At 39.8% G+C, this 16,623-nt stretch overlaps 1 protein-coding gene across 1 annotated transcript in view; it reads left to right on the top strand.

Moving 5' to 3' along the window:
- Ptk2 (protein tyrosine kinase 2) overlaps positions 1–16,623 on the top strand; it is a 194,446-nt gene that overhangs the window by 18,772 nt on the left and 159,051 nt on the right. Inside the window, exon 3 of the mRNA XM_027403786.2 lies at positions 6,313–6,410. The gene's annotated coding sequence lies outside the window, so the exon portion shown is untranslated. The remainder of the gene's footprint in view (positions 1–6,312; positions 6,411–16,623) is intronic.

Below are 16,623 nucleotides of genomic sequence, written 5' to 3'. Positions count from 1 at the left end.
AGAACTCATGGAGATCGTAAGATCTACCTGCCTCTGACTCTTAATGTTCCCTGCTAGTAGTTAGGCAAAGGCTCCAACCTTTCTTTGGACAAGACAAAATAATCTTTTATGGGCATGAAAGAGGCTCAGGGGTTAAGAGGACTGACTATTATTCTGAGGACTCAGGTTCAATTCCCAGCACTCACATGGTGGTTTATAACTGTTACTTCAGTTCTGGGGGATCTGAGACTCTTTTCTGCTTTCTGCAGACCCCAGGGATACAAGTGGTGCACAGACAAACATGTAGGCAAACACACACACACACACACACACACACACACACACACACACACACACACACACACACACACACACACAAACACAGAGGGGGGGGGATTCTTTAGTGCATGAGACCTAGAAAAGCAAATTATTTTTTGTCAGAGTTCAAGAAACCATTTTGCTTTTGGTAGAGAATATGCCATAGCTACGTGTCGTGTCATTTACTGTGAAATTAAAAAAGTGAAGCTGTTATTTGTAGTGGTGCGTATCTGTAATCCTAGATACACAGGAGGTTGAGGCAGTAGGATTGCTTGGGACCAGACTAAGCAACAGAATGATACTCCACCTCAAAACAAGCAAACATAAACCAAGAACAAACACTAAAATAAAACCTCCCAAAATGAAAAAAAATTACAATTTTTTAATGTAAGTGAGCATGATTCTCAAAGTGTGTCTGACATATTTGACATATCTTTTAGGGATTTGTATAAAGAACAGGCATCATGCTGGGAAATGGCTCATTTTGGGGGATCATAAAACATCTTGGCAGACTATAATGTGATAATTCAATAGGTAAAAATTATCTAGCATAAATGTAAAATGGAAACTGTGGGTGGGCAGTGGTATATCAGCTTCACCTGTGGTAGATGCATTGAAGGACAGTTGCTGGGCAGTTCAGGAAGAATTTTACTTGCTGACATGGTTGACTAGGGAATGTGGGAGGAAGAGTTGAGTCAGGGATTGGCCTGAGTTATGTACATGGGGATCTGACTTTGTAAACTGAGATAGTGAACTGTAGAGGTTTATTTATTTATTTGTTTGTTTGAGACAGGATCTCACCATGTGGCTTTGGTGTGAATTGTCAATATTTGGAAGTCAAGATCAGTACTGATCTTTGAGATATATGTTGGACATTCTGTCCACGATGCTGCACTCCCCCTACTCCCCCCAGGGTTTTTCTCTGTGGCTTTGGAGGCTGTCCTGGAACTAGCTCTTGTAGACTAGGCTGGTCTTGAACTCACAGAGATCTGCCTGCCTCTGCCTCTGCCTTCCGAGTACTGGGATTAAAGGCATGTGCCACAATCGCCTGGCTGATGCTGCACTTCTTTACGGGGTCTAAATTTAAAGATGGTCTTTATAAATACAGTCAGTCCTTCAGATTTAATCAGGAAAACAGAAACTTCTGTAGACTCATTTTAAATACATGGAATTAGGCCTCCCTTGCAGAGGTGATAGGGCTGGGGAATTAGCACTTTGCAGTAATACCTGTGAATGTTAGTTGTGCTGGTAGTTTGAGTGATTACTGGTTTCGTGGTTCTTTGGATATTTCTCAGAGGGTGCTGGGAATTCTTAGCAGAGGCTATGTAAGGTTTTGGTTCTTTGTTAATTTCCTTTCTACACACCGACTAACTTAAGAACAAGTGTTTTCTTTCATCTTACCAGTCTTGCAAGAGTCTTTCTCTGTTAGCTCTGACTGATTTGTAGAAAGTGGGAGTTTCTGGGATGTGGCTCCCACATCTCTGTGCTGGGAATGGTGGAGTATGAGTGTAGAGTTGACAGTCAGGCAATTGGGTTTACAGGTAAGGTTCAGAAGAAAAGTCTGAAATGGTGTGAGTATGCAGATAGCATGTCAAGTGGTAATGCCTAGAAGGCAAGCAGAGGTAGGGATGGAGGTAGGGGAACTTTAGAACTAAAGTTTTGGGAGGAGGGACTGCTTGAGGGACGGAAAGAAGCCTAGAGAAGATGATGTATCTGCTGACAGAATGAGTAGTGTCCATTGGGCTTAGCTGTGTTGAGGTCCTTAGTAATCTTGAGTGGGAATTCACGTGCTTGGGCTGAAGAGATACATGGAAGAAAGTTTGTGATGCTAAGCATATTGATTATATGCTGATTTATAGGATTATTTGTTACAACTGCTGTAATGTCTTTGTGTGATAATTCTCACATTTGCAGTATCATAAGATTGACTTGTCTGGATCATCCTTTGTCAAGGGAATTGAGTTTTTCTGGTTCTTCTTAGGCAGAGGATGATTGTTTTGTATTTCCCAGGCCCTGGAGTCTTGTTTAAATCTGCTGATCTGGTGGTAGTTTGAATTCCATTCTTCTTTTATTCACTGCTGCTGTTCACTTTTCCATAAACGAAAATAGTCTTTTTAGTCATTCTGTCCTTCCTTTACAGGGGAACATGCTTACCTCTTTACTTTGACTTGGAACCCTTCACTTTGTAGGCTGTGCCACTGCCTAGGTGCCGATCTCCAGTTTCAGTTGGATCTTGATGCCCAAATGATTGTGTTCCTTGATGAGTTACCTCCCCAGTAGATACAGGAGGTCCTCTGGGTTACTTGTTAAATCTGATCTTTAAGTGGATCCTTCTTTTGAAGTCTTTTCATAGGGCTTTATTTGGTGTCTTTCTGATATAAATGGCATCACCCTTGTCATATACTGTGATAGCAGTTCTTCTGAATATTCTTGAACAGTGGCCTTGTCTTGAAACATACTGTACCCATTTATTGCTTCAGTAAGACTCTCCTCCTCCTCTTCCTCTTTTTGGTTTTTTGAGACAGGGTTTCTTTGTATTGCTTTGAAGCCTGTCCTGGCACTAGCTCTGTAGACCAGGCTGGCTTCGATCTCACAGAGATCCGCCTGCCTCTGTCTCCTGAGTGCTGGGATTAAAGGCGTGTGCCACCAATGCCTGGTGTTTCTTTTCTTCTTTTAAGTACTGGGGATTGAACCTAGGGCTTTATGGATACTTGTCATTATACCCCAGCACTCCTTTTACTTTTTATTTTTAGATAAGGTTTTACTGAGTTGTTCAGGCTGGTCTTGAATTTACTGTGTAGTCCAGGCATATCTTGAACTTTGCTTTTTTTTTTTTTTTTTTTTTGTGACAGGGTCTTATGTGGGCCATAAACTCACTATAGCCAAAGCTGGTCATGGACTCCTGATTTTCCTGACTTCATCTCCCAAGTGCTGGGATCAGTCATTTGCCCCCACACTTTGAGCTTGAAATACTTCTGCTCCAGCCTCCCAAGTAACTAGAGTTACTGGTGTGTCCACCAGTCCTGCCTAAGAATGTTTCTTTAACACTGTCAGGCTTTAAGACAGTGGAGTCTTGTGGGTGGGGCATTATCTGAAGTGCAGAGTGGAACTGTGGAGAGTGCTCACTTTGGATAGATTTTGCTTTGAAATTCAGATCAGAAAGCCAGATGTGGTGTAAACACTTAGCTGTCTGAGGCAGGATTGCTAATTCCAGGCTATCCTGGTCTACATGGTGAGTTTAAAGCCAGTTTGTGCTGTAAAGATAGCCTCTCAAAAAGACAAAAAGAAATCAGGCCAAACAGTTGAGTCCTTGGTGATGATTCCAGATTTGAACCTTCTTTAAGAAAGTGATTTTCTTCCTCATTTGTTAGGTAGACATTTTCATAATGTTTATAAATTGATAGATTTAGTTCTTAGTTTGTGGATAGTCATAAATAATTAGAAACTTACTTTTAGGGCAAAATCTTTCTGTTATTGAGCAAGGGCAGCTCCTAATCTTAGTTGCTTCTGTACTCTCATTGCTCAGATACTAGAAAGCTGTTTCTGTGTCACTTGTTTTGCATACAGAACGAGTGACATCTGATTAGTACTCATTTTTCAGAAGTCAGTTAAGTTCATAGCTTCTTTTTCTGGCTAGGGTATTTATTTGGTTAGTGAATCAGTACCAATTGAATGGCATTCCCTGTACTGATCATAGCATTCCCTGTACTGATCATAGCATATAATGAATGACATACAGTATTCTGACCATGGCAAGTTTCACAGTCTAGTACTATGATATTTTTGGCTAGAAACTAATTTTGAAGCATAAAGAACTTCTGGTTTGCCCAGGTGATTTTCATAATATACCAACATGGATTTTGGGTGTGGGTGTAAGTGCAGATAGGGTTTCATAGTGTGGCTCTGACTGACCTGGAGCCCCCTTTGTAAACCCAGGCTGGCCTTGAACACATAGAGACTCACCTTCCTCTACCTCCTGAGTGCTGTAAGTAAAGATATGTGGCACCACCACCTGGCTATACCAACATTCTTGATCTGTTGCCCTCCCTCCCTCTTTGTTTTTGTTTGTTTGTTTGTTTGTTTAAATATATAACCTCTGACCTGTTTTCTTGCAGAATACAGAATATAGGTTACAGCTTGTCTCAGTACAGAAGTTGGTAGATTAAGCCTAGATGGGAAGTGGTAGTTTGTTTTGGACAGTGGAGAGTATCACAGATTGAGGCAGAATAGACAAAATGATGGGAACATGAGAAAAGAGGAGTTCCTGTATCTTCTGGAATCTAGTTTATAGTTTTTGGTGGCTAAATGTCAAGAATTTTATACAACTGACAATACCAAAACTGATGTCAGTCAGGGTTACCTATATTTTATTTTTGTTGCTGTGACTAAATACCATGAGAAAAATGAGTCTGTTAAATTTGTTAAAGATAGTCTCCGAAGCACCAAAATTTGTTAGTGTCACATTAAGATAGTTTGACCAAGAGAGAACAAATTTGAATTCTCCACTTCTTTCCCCGTCTTCTGGCTATATGGTTTCTGGCCTGTTTGTACTCTGTTAAAATAGTTTGAATCTGTGTCTACCCGAATGCTGTCTTGTGAAACCGTCCCTAATTAAGGGCTTTGCTATCTCTTTTATTGAACAGCACAGAAAACATCACATGGGGAAAGAATGAGGAGTACTTTACAGGAATATTTAACTGAGTATTACAGGGCTGAAACTTTACTGATTCCATCACTGCAAACAGACTATCCATGCTGCTTTCAACATTAATTGTACATATTTATCGTACAAGGTCACTTTGGACTCCTTTGCTGTTTTCAGCAAATTACTACTGTAGCACACACTAATTCGACATATGTTACTCTGGGTCAGGAACAAGGAACAGTACATAAAATTAAATGTATGTTGTATTAGCTTATATTGTAAAAATTGATTACGTGGGAAATCAAAGGCAAGTAATGTTGGTTGTTACACTGTTCTCTTAAAGGCATGTTAAACAAACAGGCTGAGTATATAGCAGAATAGCAGTCTTCAGTGTTCTCAAAGTATATTATTAACTGGGCTTTGAGGTCCAGCAAAAGTTCCAGTCTCTTAGAATGTAAAAGATAGTTTCATAATGCTGTATTTCCACAAAAAGGCAACTTGGAGGAGTTTATTTTAATTCACATTCTAGGTTATAGCCCTTCATAGCAAGGGAGTTCAGGTAACAGGAACAGCTAGTCACATTGCTCAAAAGTCAGAGGAAGAGAATTTCATAATGGCTTGTTTACTACTCAGCTTACCATTTCTACTCATACAGTCCAGGATCCAAATCTAGGGGATAGTGCCACCATGTCAACCTAATGAAGAAAGTTTCCCACAGACAAGCCCACAGGTTAGTGTGATCTAGATAATCCTTTAGTAAAATTGTCTTTGTAGTAGATCTAGATTGTGTTAGATTGATAGTAAATCACCACACCTACATAGAGAGAAACCTTTTCTGAGAGGGATTGGAAAAGGAATTTTTTGTCACTAGAAGTCCAATGTGCTTCCCATTTTAAAATTGTGTGTCTTTTTTTCCAGTATATTGTCTGTGCCCCAGTGTTCCTATTTGTTTTGATGCCTGTCTTGAAGTCTTTTCAGTTTATCAAAGTTACTGCTCCTTTAAGTTCTCTTTGACCTGTATTTGATTTTTGAACTTTGTTTTATCTCTCTAGCCTAGTTTTAGTGGAAACAAGCAGAAGGCTTGTGTGTTGAACCTTGCCATTTTTTTAAAGCAGGTTATACTTTTTGATTGCCTGATAGTTTTAAGTTACTCATGTGTATCTTCTTCACTGGGTTCAGGTTTGTCTTTAAATTCATTCATTGTCTAGCAGTTTACATGGTGAGCATGGTGGGACTAATTAAGAGGAGTGAAATGGGTGGATGATTATGCTTAGTAATAGAGCACTCACCCAGCATTCCTAGCTCTGTTAAATAAATAAGTAAATAGTAATGAAATGGAGGTGTTTATGTGTGCATCCTGTCTCTTCTAGGTCTCTGGACTACAATGAAAAGAGAAAACAGATACTAGGAATATTTCTTTAAAACAGCTATTTGATTTCTTCTCAAAGTCACTGCTACCATCTGAACTGTGAGTACATTTCTCTGGCTGTATTTGTGCCTTGGTTCAACTTTTTTGGTTTTTCTTGCCCTTTGCATCTTAGGGAGACTCTTGTATATCATGAGGCCTAAGGACTAGTCCATTCTAATGGGTGTGGAGAACGGGCATTGGTGCATGAGAGGAACATTATAGTGACGCTTGAAAATTCCAGTGCCATGGAGCTGGCATGCTGTATCCCTGTAGTTTGATTGCCACCATTCACTAGGTGTCACTGATATGTTCATTTGTTTTACTCTTAGGAAAAGAAATTTCTCATTTGTATGGTCTGCTTTCTACAGGGTGCTTTAGTAGGCCTTTGGCTGCAGGTCACATGTTGCACTGAAAAACTGCCTCAGAATAAAGTTGTTGTAACTCTTAGAAACGTGGGTTTGCATATATGCAAGCAATTTATTTAAAATTTTGGACCAAGGGAAGAATCTGGGAGGAGTTGGGGGAGTTGAAAATCATGGTAAAAATACATTATATGAAAACAATTTTAATTAAGGAGAAAAAAGTTGGACCAAATTAAACATTACAGATTTTGAAGAGATAATTGTTACTGCTAAGCAAAGGCAAAATTTTTGCCTAAGGAAGGTCTTTTATCAGTATTCGGTTTGAAGGTGACAATACAAGTCATTATCAAAGTCAGTAGAAAAGAAAGCATCTTTTTAGAGAAGGGGGAGGGGGTGATGAGAGAGGGCTGTTTTTAGAAGTGAAATTTACATGCAAAAAATAGGAATAGGCTGGAGCAGATGGTCTCAGAACCTCACCAGCATTGTAGCAGACACTTGACAGAATATATTCATGATAAATCCTGGTGTTTTAAAACTCATCTGGGAGGTTGGGCTACCTCCTTGATGAGTTTAATGACATGCTATATGCTTGACTATATTTTCTTGTGTTTTTAAGATTAGGAAAAAACATTAATAGATTTGTAATTTCTGCAGTGCTTATAGTTTCTTTAGGAATTGTATTTATATCTTTTTCTAGACTAAAACTTTGTTTCTATATAACAAGTAGTGGCTTTTATTTTATTTTTGATTGTGTTTCTGCATGTGAATGTGGCCATATGAATACAGGTACCTGGAGACCAGAGGGATGAATTCACCCTAAAGCTGGAATTAACAGGCACTTGTGAGCCAACCAGACATAGGTGCTAGGTGCTAGGATCTGAACTTGGGTCTTCTAGACCAATAATTTAACTGCTGAGCCATATCTCCAGCCTATTTTTTCTATTTATTTATTTTTTTTGTCTTGTGCCCCCCCCCAATGGGTTTTCTCTGTGTATCTGTGACTGTCTTGGATCTCACTCTGCAGAACAGACTGTCCTCAAACTCAGAGATCAAAGTTTCTCCCTCCTGAGTGCTGGGGTTTAAAGGGTGTGAGCCACCACCATCTTGCTAAAGCCATATTGTTTTAATATATGCACTTTATTTGTTAACTTTGTTTTCTAGGTTTTTGTCAGGAATTCTAGTTTTTTTTTAAAAACCAAGAAGTTCACCCCCCCTCCCCCCCAAGACTGGGTTTCTTTGTGTAGCTTTGTAGACCAGGCTGGCCTGGAACTCACAGAGATCCATCTGCTTCTGCCTCCGGAGTTCTGGGATCAAAGGCATGCACCACCTCTGTCCAGGGGAAGGTCCCTTTTGTAAAGAAGCTTTTTTTTTGTTGTTGTTGTTTTGTTTTTAAAGTTTATGGTGTGTGTGTCAGGTGGTGAAGAACTCCTTTAATCTCAGCACTCGGGGCAAAGGCTGACAGATCTTTGAGTTCTAGGCCAGCCTGGTTTACAGAGCAAGTTCCAGCTACACAGAAAAACTCTTGTCTTGGAGAGAAAAACTAAAACCTACTTTTTGGGTAGGGGTGTGTGTGTGTGTGTGTGTGTGTGTGTGTGTGTGTGTGTGTGTGTGTGTGTTTGCATTTATGTGCTTTTTTTGTGGGGAAGGGTGTGCCAGAGGTCAGAGGACAGCTTCAGGTATCAGGCCTTGTCTTCTGCCTTGTTTAAGACAGGGTTTCTTTTTACTTGCTGCTGTGTACTTCAGTCTTGCTGTCCTGTGAGCTCCTGGGATATTCCTGTGTTGCCTCCCTTCTGCCTATATGGCTGTGTTGAGACACTTTTCTTATATTCCACTTGTTATGTTTATTCTAGGGCTCTCAGTCAGGTTGTCAGTATTGTGCTGCTGCATGTACTTTACCTGTTGAACCATCTCCCTATCCCTAGTTTTGTGGTTTTTGTTTGTTTGTTTGTTTGTTTGAATTAGAAACAGAATTGTTTTACATGACAATCCCAGTTCCCTTCTCCCACCCATACCCTCCCCCAACTAAAACCCTATCTATCACATATCCTTTCTGCTCCCCCTAGATGGTGACACCCCCATAGGGTGTCATCATAGTTTATTGTATCCTTTGGGATAGGGCCTAGGCCCACCCTTGTGTGTCTTGGCTCAGGGAGTATTCCTCTATATGGAATGGGCTCCCAAAGTCCATACCTATGCTAGGGATAAGTACTGAACTTCTACAGGAGGTCCCGTAGATTTCTAAGGTTTCCCCACAGTAACCCATGTTCCTGGGGTCTGGATCAGTCCCATGCTGGTATTCCAACTATCAGTCTGGGGAGCAAGAATTCCCGATGTTTAGGTCAGCTGTTTCTGTGGGTTTCACCAGCCTGGTCTGGACCTCTGTGCTCTTCACTCGTCCTTCTCTGCATCTGGGTTCCAGTTCAGTTCAGTGATTAGTTGTGGGTGTCTGCTTCTACTTCCACCAGCTGCTGGATGAAGGCTATAGGATGGCATATAAGTCAGTCATCAATCTCATAATCATGGGAGGACTTAGATTGTTAGCTGGTGTCATCTTTGTAAATCTCCAGACATTTCCCTCCAGACATTGCCTGATTTCTCTGTAAACCAAAAATGTCTCCCTCTATTATGATACCTCCATTCTTATCTTCTATTCTTTCCCTGACTCAACCTTTCTGCACCCTCATGTCCTCTGCCTCCCCCCTCTTCTTCCCTTCTCATTCTCCTAGCTCCCAGCCCCCTCTGTTTGTTTTTTATTTGGTAGAACTAGATATTACACACAGGACCTCATACATGTTAGGCATGTGGTCAGCCACTGACCTACAAGTCCCAGCTGAAGGTGGGGTTTAAATGAGTCCATCAGTCCCAAGATTAATGATAAATAGGTATTTATTAGGGAAGCACTTAAACAGATAAGAGTAAATAACTGTCATAGTCTTCTTGCTCCAAAAGATGCAGTCTCTGCCCTTCTGGTGCTCTCAGCAACCCAAGAGAGTTCGAGCCAGCCCTTCCTCTACCTTATAATGGGTCATGTCTGCACCTGAAACCACGCACAAAGGGTGTGGCCACCACAAGTTGGATGGCAAAGCAAGATACCACTATACCTAGCTCTGAATTTAGGTCTTTAAATTTAAATATAATCACAAACAAATTTATCTTTTAAAATGATACAGTCACCACCATCAATTTTCAAACCTTTTACTGCCCCCCCCCAATCCCATCCCTCTATTGATCACTGTGCATAATTCTGAGGCCTGCCGAGGACACTGCTAATTCACTTTGTCACCTGTGTCTGTTAAGGATAGTTTATAGGAGAGGATTTACACAATACATGGTCTTCTGCATTACTTGTAGAGTTTATTCATGGTGTGGCATGTGTCAGTTCTGTATTCCTTTTGTTGCTGAGTAATATTTGTCAGGAACCATTGTACATTTGCTTTTAGGATTTAGCCTGCCAAAACCTTGGCTAATTTTTTTGTCCTTTGGCATGAATATTTTATGGGTATGGAGTCCCAATTTTGCTTCCTCCTTATTCCTAGAATTGGCAGGTGAATACTGAAGGTAAAAGTAGCTCTGGAAGAGACTCCATCACCCACCACACTCCTAGTACTCTTGCTCTTGTTCTCACATCCTAGGAGCTCAAATCCCATTGCTGTCTTCTGGTAGGTGACTTTGATTTTTTACTAACTTCTCTGGTTTTCTAGAGGAAATGCTGTCTGCTGCTAGCTGTTGTCTCTGTCTTTGATTTAAAAATCTCAGGTCTTCTTTTTCATAACAGTTGACAAACGTGAGTCCCTTGCTGAGAAGAAGTGGTGCACAACAGCGTGTATTTGTGCACTTTATAATTAGTGATTGGTTGGCAAACCTCCTCTCTTAGCCATCTGTCCTGTCCCGCTGAAGATCAGTAGCTGAGCTACTATGTACTCTTGGAGGAGTAGCAGTGGGTAAATGTATAGTGTCTGCTGTGTCTGGGGGTGTAAATATTTATCATTAGGTACTGATTTTCTCAGGCAATGTCTATAGCTTTTCTTCTTTGAATTCCAGACATGTGAATTGGTCCAGATTATAAGAATGTACAATGTACTTATTTCAAAGCAGTTAAGACTTTGACAGATTTAGTTACTGAGGCTTCTGCTTTTAGGAAAACAATTAAGTATCTTTATTATTTTCTGTTTAAGTTGTATATGACAATAATATTTGTATTGCACATATTTTCCAGGGGCCAGGCCCGTATTTGGGGCCAGTTCGGAGAGCAAAGTGGAGAGTTTTGTGTGGAAAGAGTAGATCCAGGGTGAGGCTTTTATTTGTCTTATACACATCCTTAGTGGGGGTCAACAATATCCCCCCTCCCAAACCAAAAGCTAAAGTCAGTAACCAGACTAAATAGCAGTTTTTTTAAATTTGAAAAGTAAAATATGAAAAATTTATGATGAACAACATTCCATGGTTTTATTTACTTTTATCATTATCATTGAGTCAGGGTGTTACTGCATTGCCCACACTGATTTCACAGACACTCTGTAGCCAGGCTAGCATTGAACCCTACATTCTCTTGCCTCTGCTTCCTGAGTGCTGGAATTACAGGTATACACAGCACCATGCTTGTCTGAGATTCCAATTTTTAAAAATAAAGATAGAGGCTGGAGAAATGGCTCAGTGGTTAAGAGCACTGGCTGCTTTTCCAGAGGACCTGGGTTCAGTTCCCAGCACCTACATGGCAGCTTACAGCTGTCTGTAACTCTTGTTCAGGGGATCAGACACCCTCACACAGACATACATGCAGGCAAAACACTAATGTACATAAAATATAATTAATTAATTAAAACATTAAAGACAGTACTTAGTAACGTCTGCATCACATAATGCTTTTACATTGTGCTCCAGGGCAGAGCACTGTGATAATTTTTGCTTGACTTCTTTTCTATTGCATGGGGGAGGATTTGTGCATGTATCCCTGCTTAAGTTAAAGGAGTAGACATTTAGTGGGACAGTGGTGTATAGCAGGCTTTCTCGGACCACACTCCCCCAAATCATGACAGGGAGACTTCTTATTAGTTATGAATGCTTGGCCTTAGCTTATGCTCATTTCTAGCTAGTTCTTACAACTTAATTTAACCTGTTTATCTTCATCTGTGTTTTACCTTGGGTTTCTTCTGTATGTCCTACTTTCCTGTTTCTTCCATGTCTGGTTGGCTGGCAGCTGCCTAACTGGGTGGCCCCGGTGTCTCCCTCTCTTTTTCCCTTGTTCTCTTTTGATTCTTCCTCCTATTTTCTCTGTTTGCCAGCCCCTCCTATCCCTCTACTGCGTAACTAGTTGCTATTCAGCTTTTTATTAAGACCAATCAGGTGCCTTAGGCAAGGTGAAACAGCAACACATCTTTTCATAGTTAAACAAATGCAACACACTTTTACATAAAGTAATATTTCACAACTGTGGTGGCATACTCCTTTAATCCCAGCACTCAGGAGGTAGAGGCAGGCAGGTCTCCAAGTTCAAGACCAACCTGGTCTACAGAGTGTGTCTCAGGACATCCAGGGCTACACAGATAAACCTTCTCATGAAAAAAACTGGGGATGGGGAAGGGAGAAGTAGACAGTTGATGGTTTTCCATTTTCTCATGTATTTTTTCCCCTGTGTATTCTTCCAGGAGTGTGCTCCTTCAGAAACTGCAAAGGGTTTTGGTATTGCTTATTATTTTAAGGTTTTCTGATTTCATTTGAATTTGTTATCTGACTCCTATATTAGGAAGTATTGTCTATTCCTTTCTTAGTGCTAGAGCTGTTGCAGTGCAGTGTTTCTTTTGCATAGTTGTTTGTGTCAGTTTGTCTCTTTGAACAGAAAATCCAATGACCTGCAGTTCCAGTGGATATGAATTTGCTGTAGCTATCAACCTTGTTTTCACCCTCCAAATTCTCCCAAGGGATAATTACTATTCTGTTACATTTGTATAACCTCTCTGCATTTATAGATGTTTCTTTTTTGCAGCACACCAAGACATCACACCATACACTCATATCTTTTTGTAGCTCAGGTAATGCAAGTGCCTAGCATGAATGATATCCTGGATTTGATTTGCAGATTCCCTACAATCCTTATATTTTAGGTGGGGGTGGGAGGTGGAGGGGGGCGCTGGCTAGTGTATCATGTTATTTTTTTCATTAATGAACATTTTTCATTGTCAATAACTTCATTTCATATTATAATCTTTATTTCATTCCATTGTAGCATGGAGGTTGTTCTTCCTGTTCCTATATTACAAGTAAACGTGTATATAGGTTATGCCTTAATCTTTTTTTTTATTTATTATGTATACAACATTTTGCTTCCATGTATATCCACACACTAGAAGAGGGCATCAGATCTCATAATGTGGTTGCTGGAAATTGAACTCAGGACCTCTGGAAGAGCAGTCAGCGCTCTTAACTTCTGAGCCATCTCTCTAGCCCGGTTATGCCTTAATCTTAAAGGCTATTCATTGCTTTAAAAAAGCCTGCCCCCCCCCCAAAAAAAAAAAAAACATGGTGAGGCACACCTTTATTCACAGCATTTAGGAAACAGGTTAGCTTGGTCCACTACATAGTGAGACCCTGCCAAAATTTTTTTGCATAGTATTCATTTATTTGTGTGTATATATGTGTGAATGCATATATGCATGTCATGGTTTGTGTGTAGAGGTCAGAGGACATCTTGATGGAGTCAGGTCTCCTTTTACCATGTGGCTCTTGGGATTGAACTCAGGTTGTCATGCTGTGTGGCAAGTGCCTATATTCTGCTGAGCCATCTTGCTGACCCTCTTGGGGGGGGTATATTAGGATAGTGTTCCAGAGTTCCAGTGTGTGTGTGTATGTATGTGTTTGGTTCTATGTCATCTACAACCTCCATGACTAGCAGAGTAATAATCTTTGGGAGTAATAATCCTCAGGAGACAAGTTCAGTTAAGTAACTGTTGTTAGTTCAAACTTCAAGAGTCTGACCCCAAGAAGTTTATTTTAGACATATTTAAACACCACATAATTTGGTGAAAAATTTGCCTCAATCCTATGTTCACAAAAAAGCTTAAGACATGACTACATCAAAACTCTTTGTAAAGTACATGTGACATCTTCCATAAAGATGGGCTCTATAGATTGACTATATGTGGTTCTATAGATTCATATACCTTCCATAAAGATGTGTTCTATCCAGGTGGTGGTGGCCCACACCATTAATCCCCAGCATTTGGGGAGGCAGAGGTAGGCCGATGTCTGAGTTCAAGTGCAGCCTAGTCATTGAGTTCCAGGACAGTCAGAGCAACACAGAGAAACCTTGTCTTGAAAATCCAGCTGGCCATCAAGCCAGCCAGCCAACCAAAAAAAAAAAAAAAAAGAGGTTCTGTTGATTGACAAGCTCACAATAATGGTCTGGTAGTAATCTGGTGTTTATCTGTGCCTCACCTATCTACCTACCTATGTACCCACCCGCCCACCTACCAACCCACCAATCCATCGGTTTTTTGAAATAGGGTTTCTCTGTAGCTTTGGATCCAGTTCCAGAACTCGCTCTGTAGACCAGGCTTCCCTTTTTATTTTTTAAAGAGAAAATTATGGCTGTAATGGAAAATCAAGGTTGATTACATTGCTTGTATGGCTAGTCTAACTAATATAGGCAACCATAACAGATTTATAAGAATAGGGAACAGAGAACTAAGGAAGGGAAATCCATCTTAACTGTGATGGCCGTTCAAAGGTCACTTAAGAGATTTTGTCTCTTTATACAGATGGTTACTTTGACTGGATAGTATGAGAAACATCTGATATGTGTTAAACAATACATGCCAAGTTGTTGACTAGGATTATTTTTGAGCAACAAATAATCTAACAGTTATTTTGTAAAATTGGTTCTCAGTTCACCCATTTCGCTGCTGTAATATTAGTAGTTTTAATCATTTCTGGGACTGGTAATAAAAAAAAGCCTAAAAGCAATGCTTAGCATGGCAAAACAATACTATGCTGTCTCCTATTACTGGTGCGGCCCCCCACCACCACAGGTTCACTGGCAAGGCAAGATGCCACTACACAGGAGTACTTGTACCCAGCAAGGAGTATTTGCTGAATGTACATTTGAGTTTTAGGGTGGTGAGACAAGAGATAATTTGGGTTTTGGTGTCACATGACTTTTCTACTTCCACAGAGTATGATCTTGTAGTCCCTTACCTTTATAAAAATACTGGTATTAGTAAGTATCTTAACGGTGTGTTAGAAGAGTAAAGATTCTAAAATGTATGTATAGTTCTGGGTCATCACTGAGTCCTTAGTGCCTGTCCATGGTCTCTCACTCCCATTCTCTTTTGATTAGCACATGGTTATTGTACCAGAAATGGTGGGTTTCACTAACATTTCATGGGTGATTCTCATGAAATTTATCATGTCTATCCTTGACCTCATCGTTATTCTTTTGTTGCTCCCTCTTGCCGAACCTTTTCTACTCTCAAATAGTCTCCCTTGTTCTCGAAGGTCTAATTTTAAATACAGATTTTGCGTTTGAGAGGAAGTGTAGTATTTTCCTTACCTTTTGTCTGGTGTGTTTTTGCTTTGTATGGTGATTTCCAGTTCTATCCGTTTTCTTGGCCAAGTTATATACTTCTGTTTTTCTGTATGATGAATAAAATGTATATATCTCACCTTTTCTTTATGCTTTAGTTTACGGGTATCTCAGATGGTTGTATAACATGACTTTTGTGACTAATACTATAGTAAACATGTGTTATGCTAACTTTAGTTCCTTTGAGTATATATTCAGGAGTGTTAAAGTTGGAGTGTATGGTTACTTAAGTTTTCTTATTCCTCTAATTATTTCCTCAGTGGCTGCATTAGTTTATATCATAGCCAGCATTTATTGTGTTTTCTTGGTGACACCTATTTTGATTGGGATGAGATGAAATCTCGTTGTAATTTTGATTTGTATTTCCCTGATGTTGATTTATTGACTATCTGTACTTTGAAAAATGTTTGGTTAATTCATTTGTCTATTTTGTTGCTTATTCTTTTGGTATTTAACATTTTACTTAATATTTCCTGGACATTTATCCACTGTTGGGTGAGTAGCTGGCAAAAATTGTCTCCCATTCTTCAGGCCATCTGTATAATTGGTTGTTCCTTTACTATGCAGAAGTCTTTTAGTTTGATGCAATACCATTGTCAGCTCTTGTGATTTCCTGGGCTTTTTTTTTTCCAGAAAGCCCCTCCCTAGACTGTGTCTGTAGGTGTTTTCCTGTAGTCATTTTAAGACTTACATTAAGGTTTGTTTGAATTGACTTTTTTTCCTATAGAGTGAAATATGAATCTAGTTTCAGTCTTACATATGTAGTTACTTAGTTTTCCTAGTGCCATTTGCTGAAGAAGCTATATTTTCTCCAACTTTTTTTTTTTTTGGTATGTTTGCCAAAAGTCAGATGAGTTGCATGGGTTTATTTCTTTCTTTCTTTCTTTTTTTTTTATTTTTATTTTTAAAGATTTTATTTATTATGTCTTCTGCCTGCGTGCCAGCAGAGGGCACCAGATCTCATTCAAGGCGGTTGTGAGCCACCATGTGGTTGCTGGGAATTGAACTCAGGACCTCTGAAAGAATAGTCCATGCTCTTAACCGCTGAGCCATCTCTCCAGCCCTGCATGGGTTTATTTCTAGGTTTGATATTTATCCATTAATATCCATGCTGGGTTTTGTGCTGTACTGTGCTGTTTTTGTTATTATGGCTCTGTAATATTATTTGAAATCAAATATTATAATACCATCAGCATTGCTCGTTTTGTTCAGAATTACTTTGGCTATTGGATTTTTTCTAAATGAGCTTGGGGGTGGGAGGGAGGAGGGAGAATGAGCAAGGGAGAGACAGGCACAGAGAGACAGAGACAGAAATGTGGAGATCAGAGGACAG

Source organism: Cricetulus griseus, chromosome 2 (genome assembly GCF_003668045.3).
Source record: "Cricetulus griseus strain 17A/GY chromosome 2, alternate assembly CriGri-PICRH-1.0, whole genome shotgun sequence".
Classification (NCBI taxonomy): domain Eukaryota; kingdom Metazoa; phylum Chordata; class Mammalia; order Rodentia; family Cricetidae; genus Cricetulus; species Cricetulus griseus.
The sequence above is the reverse complement of the archived record's forward strand: the minus strand, read 5'-3'. Positions and strand labels throughout refer to the sequence as shown.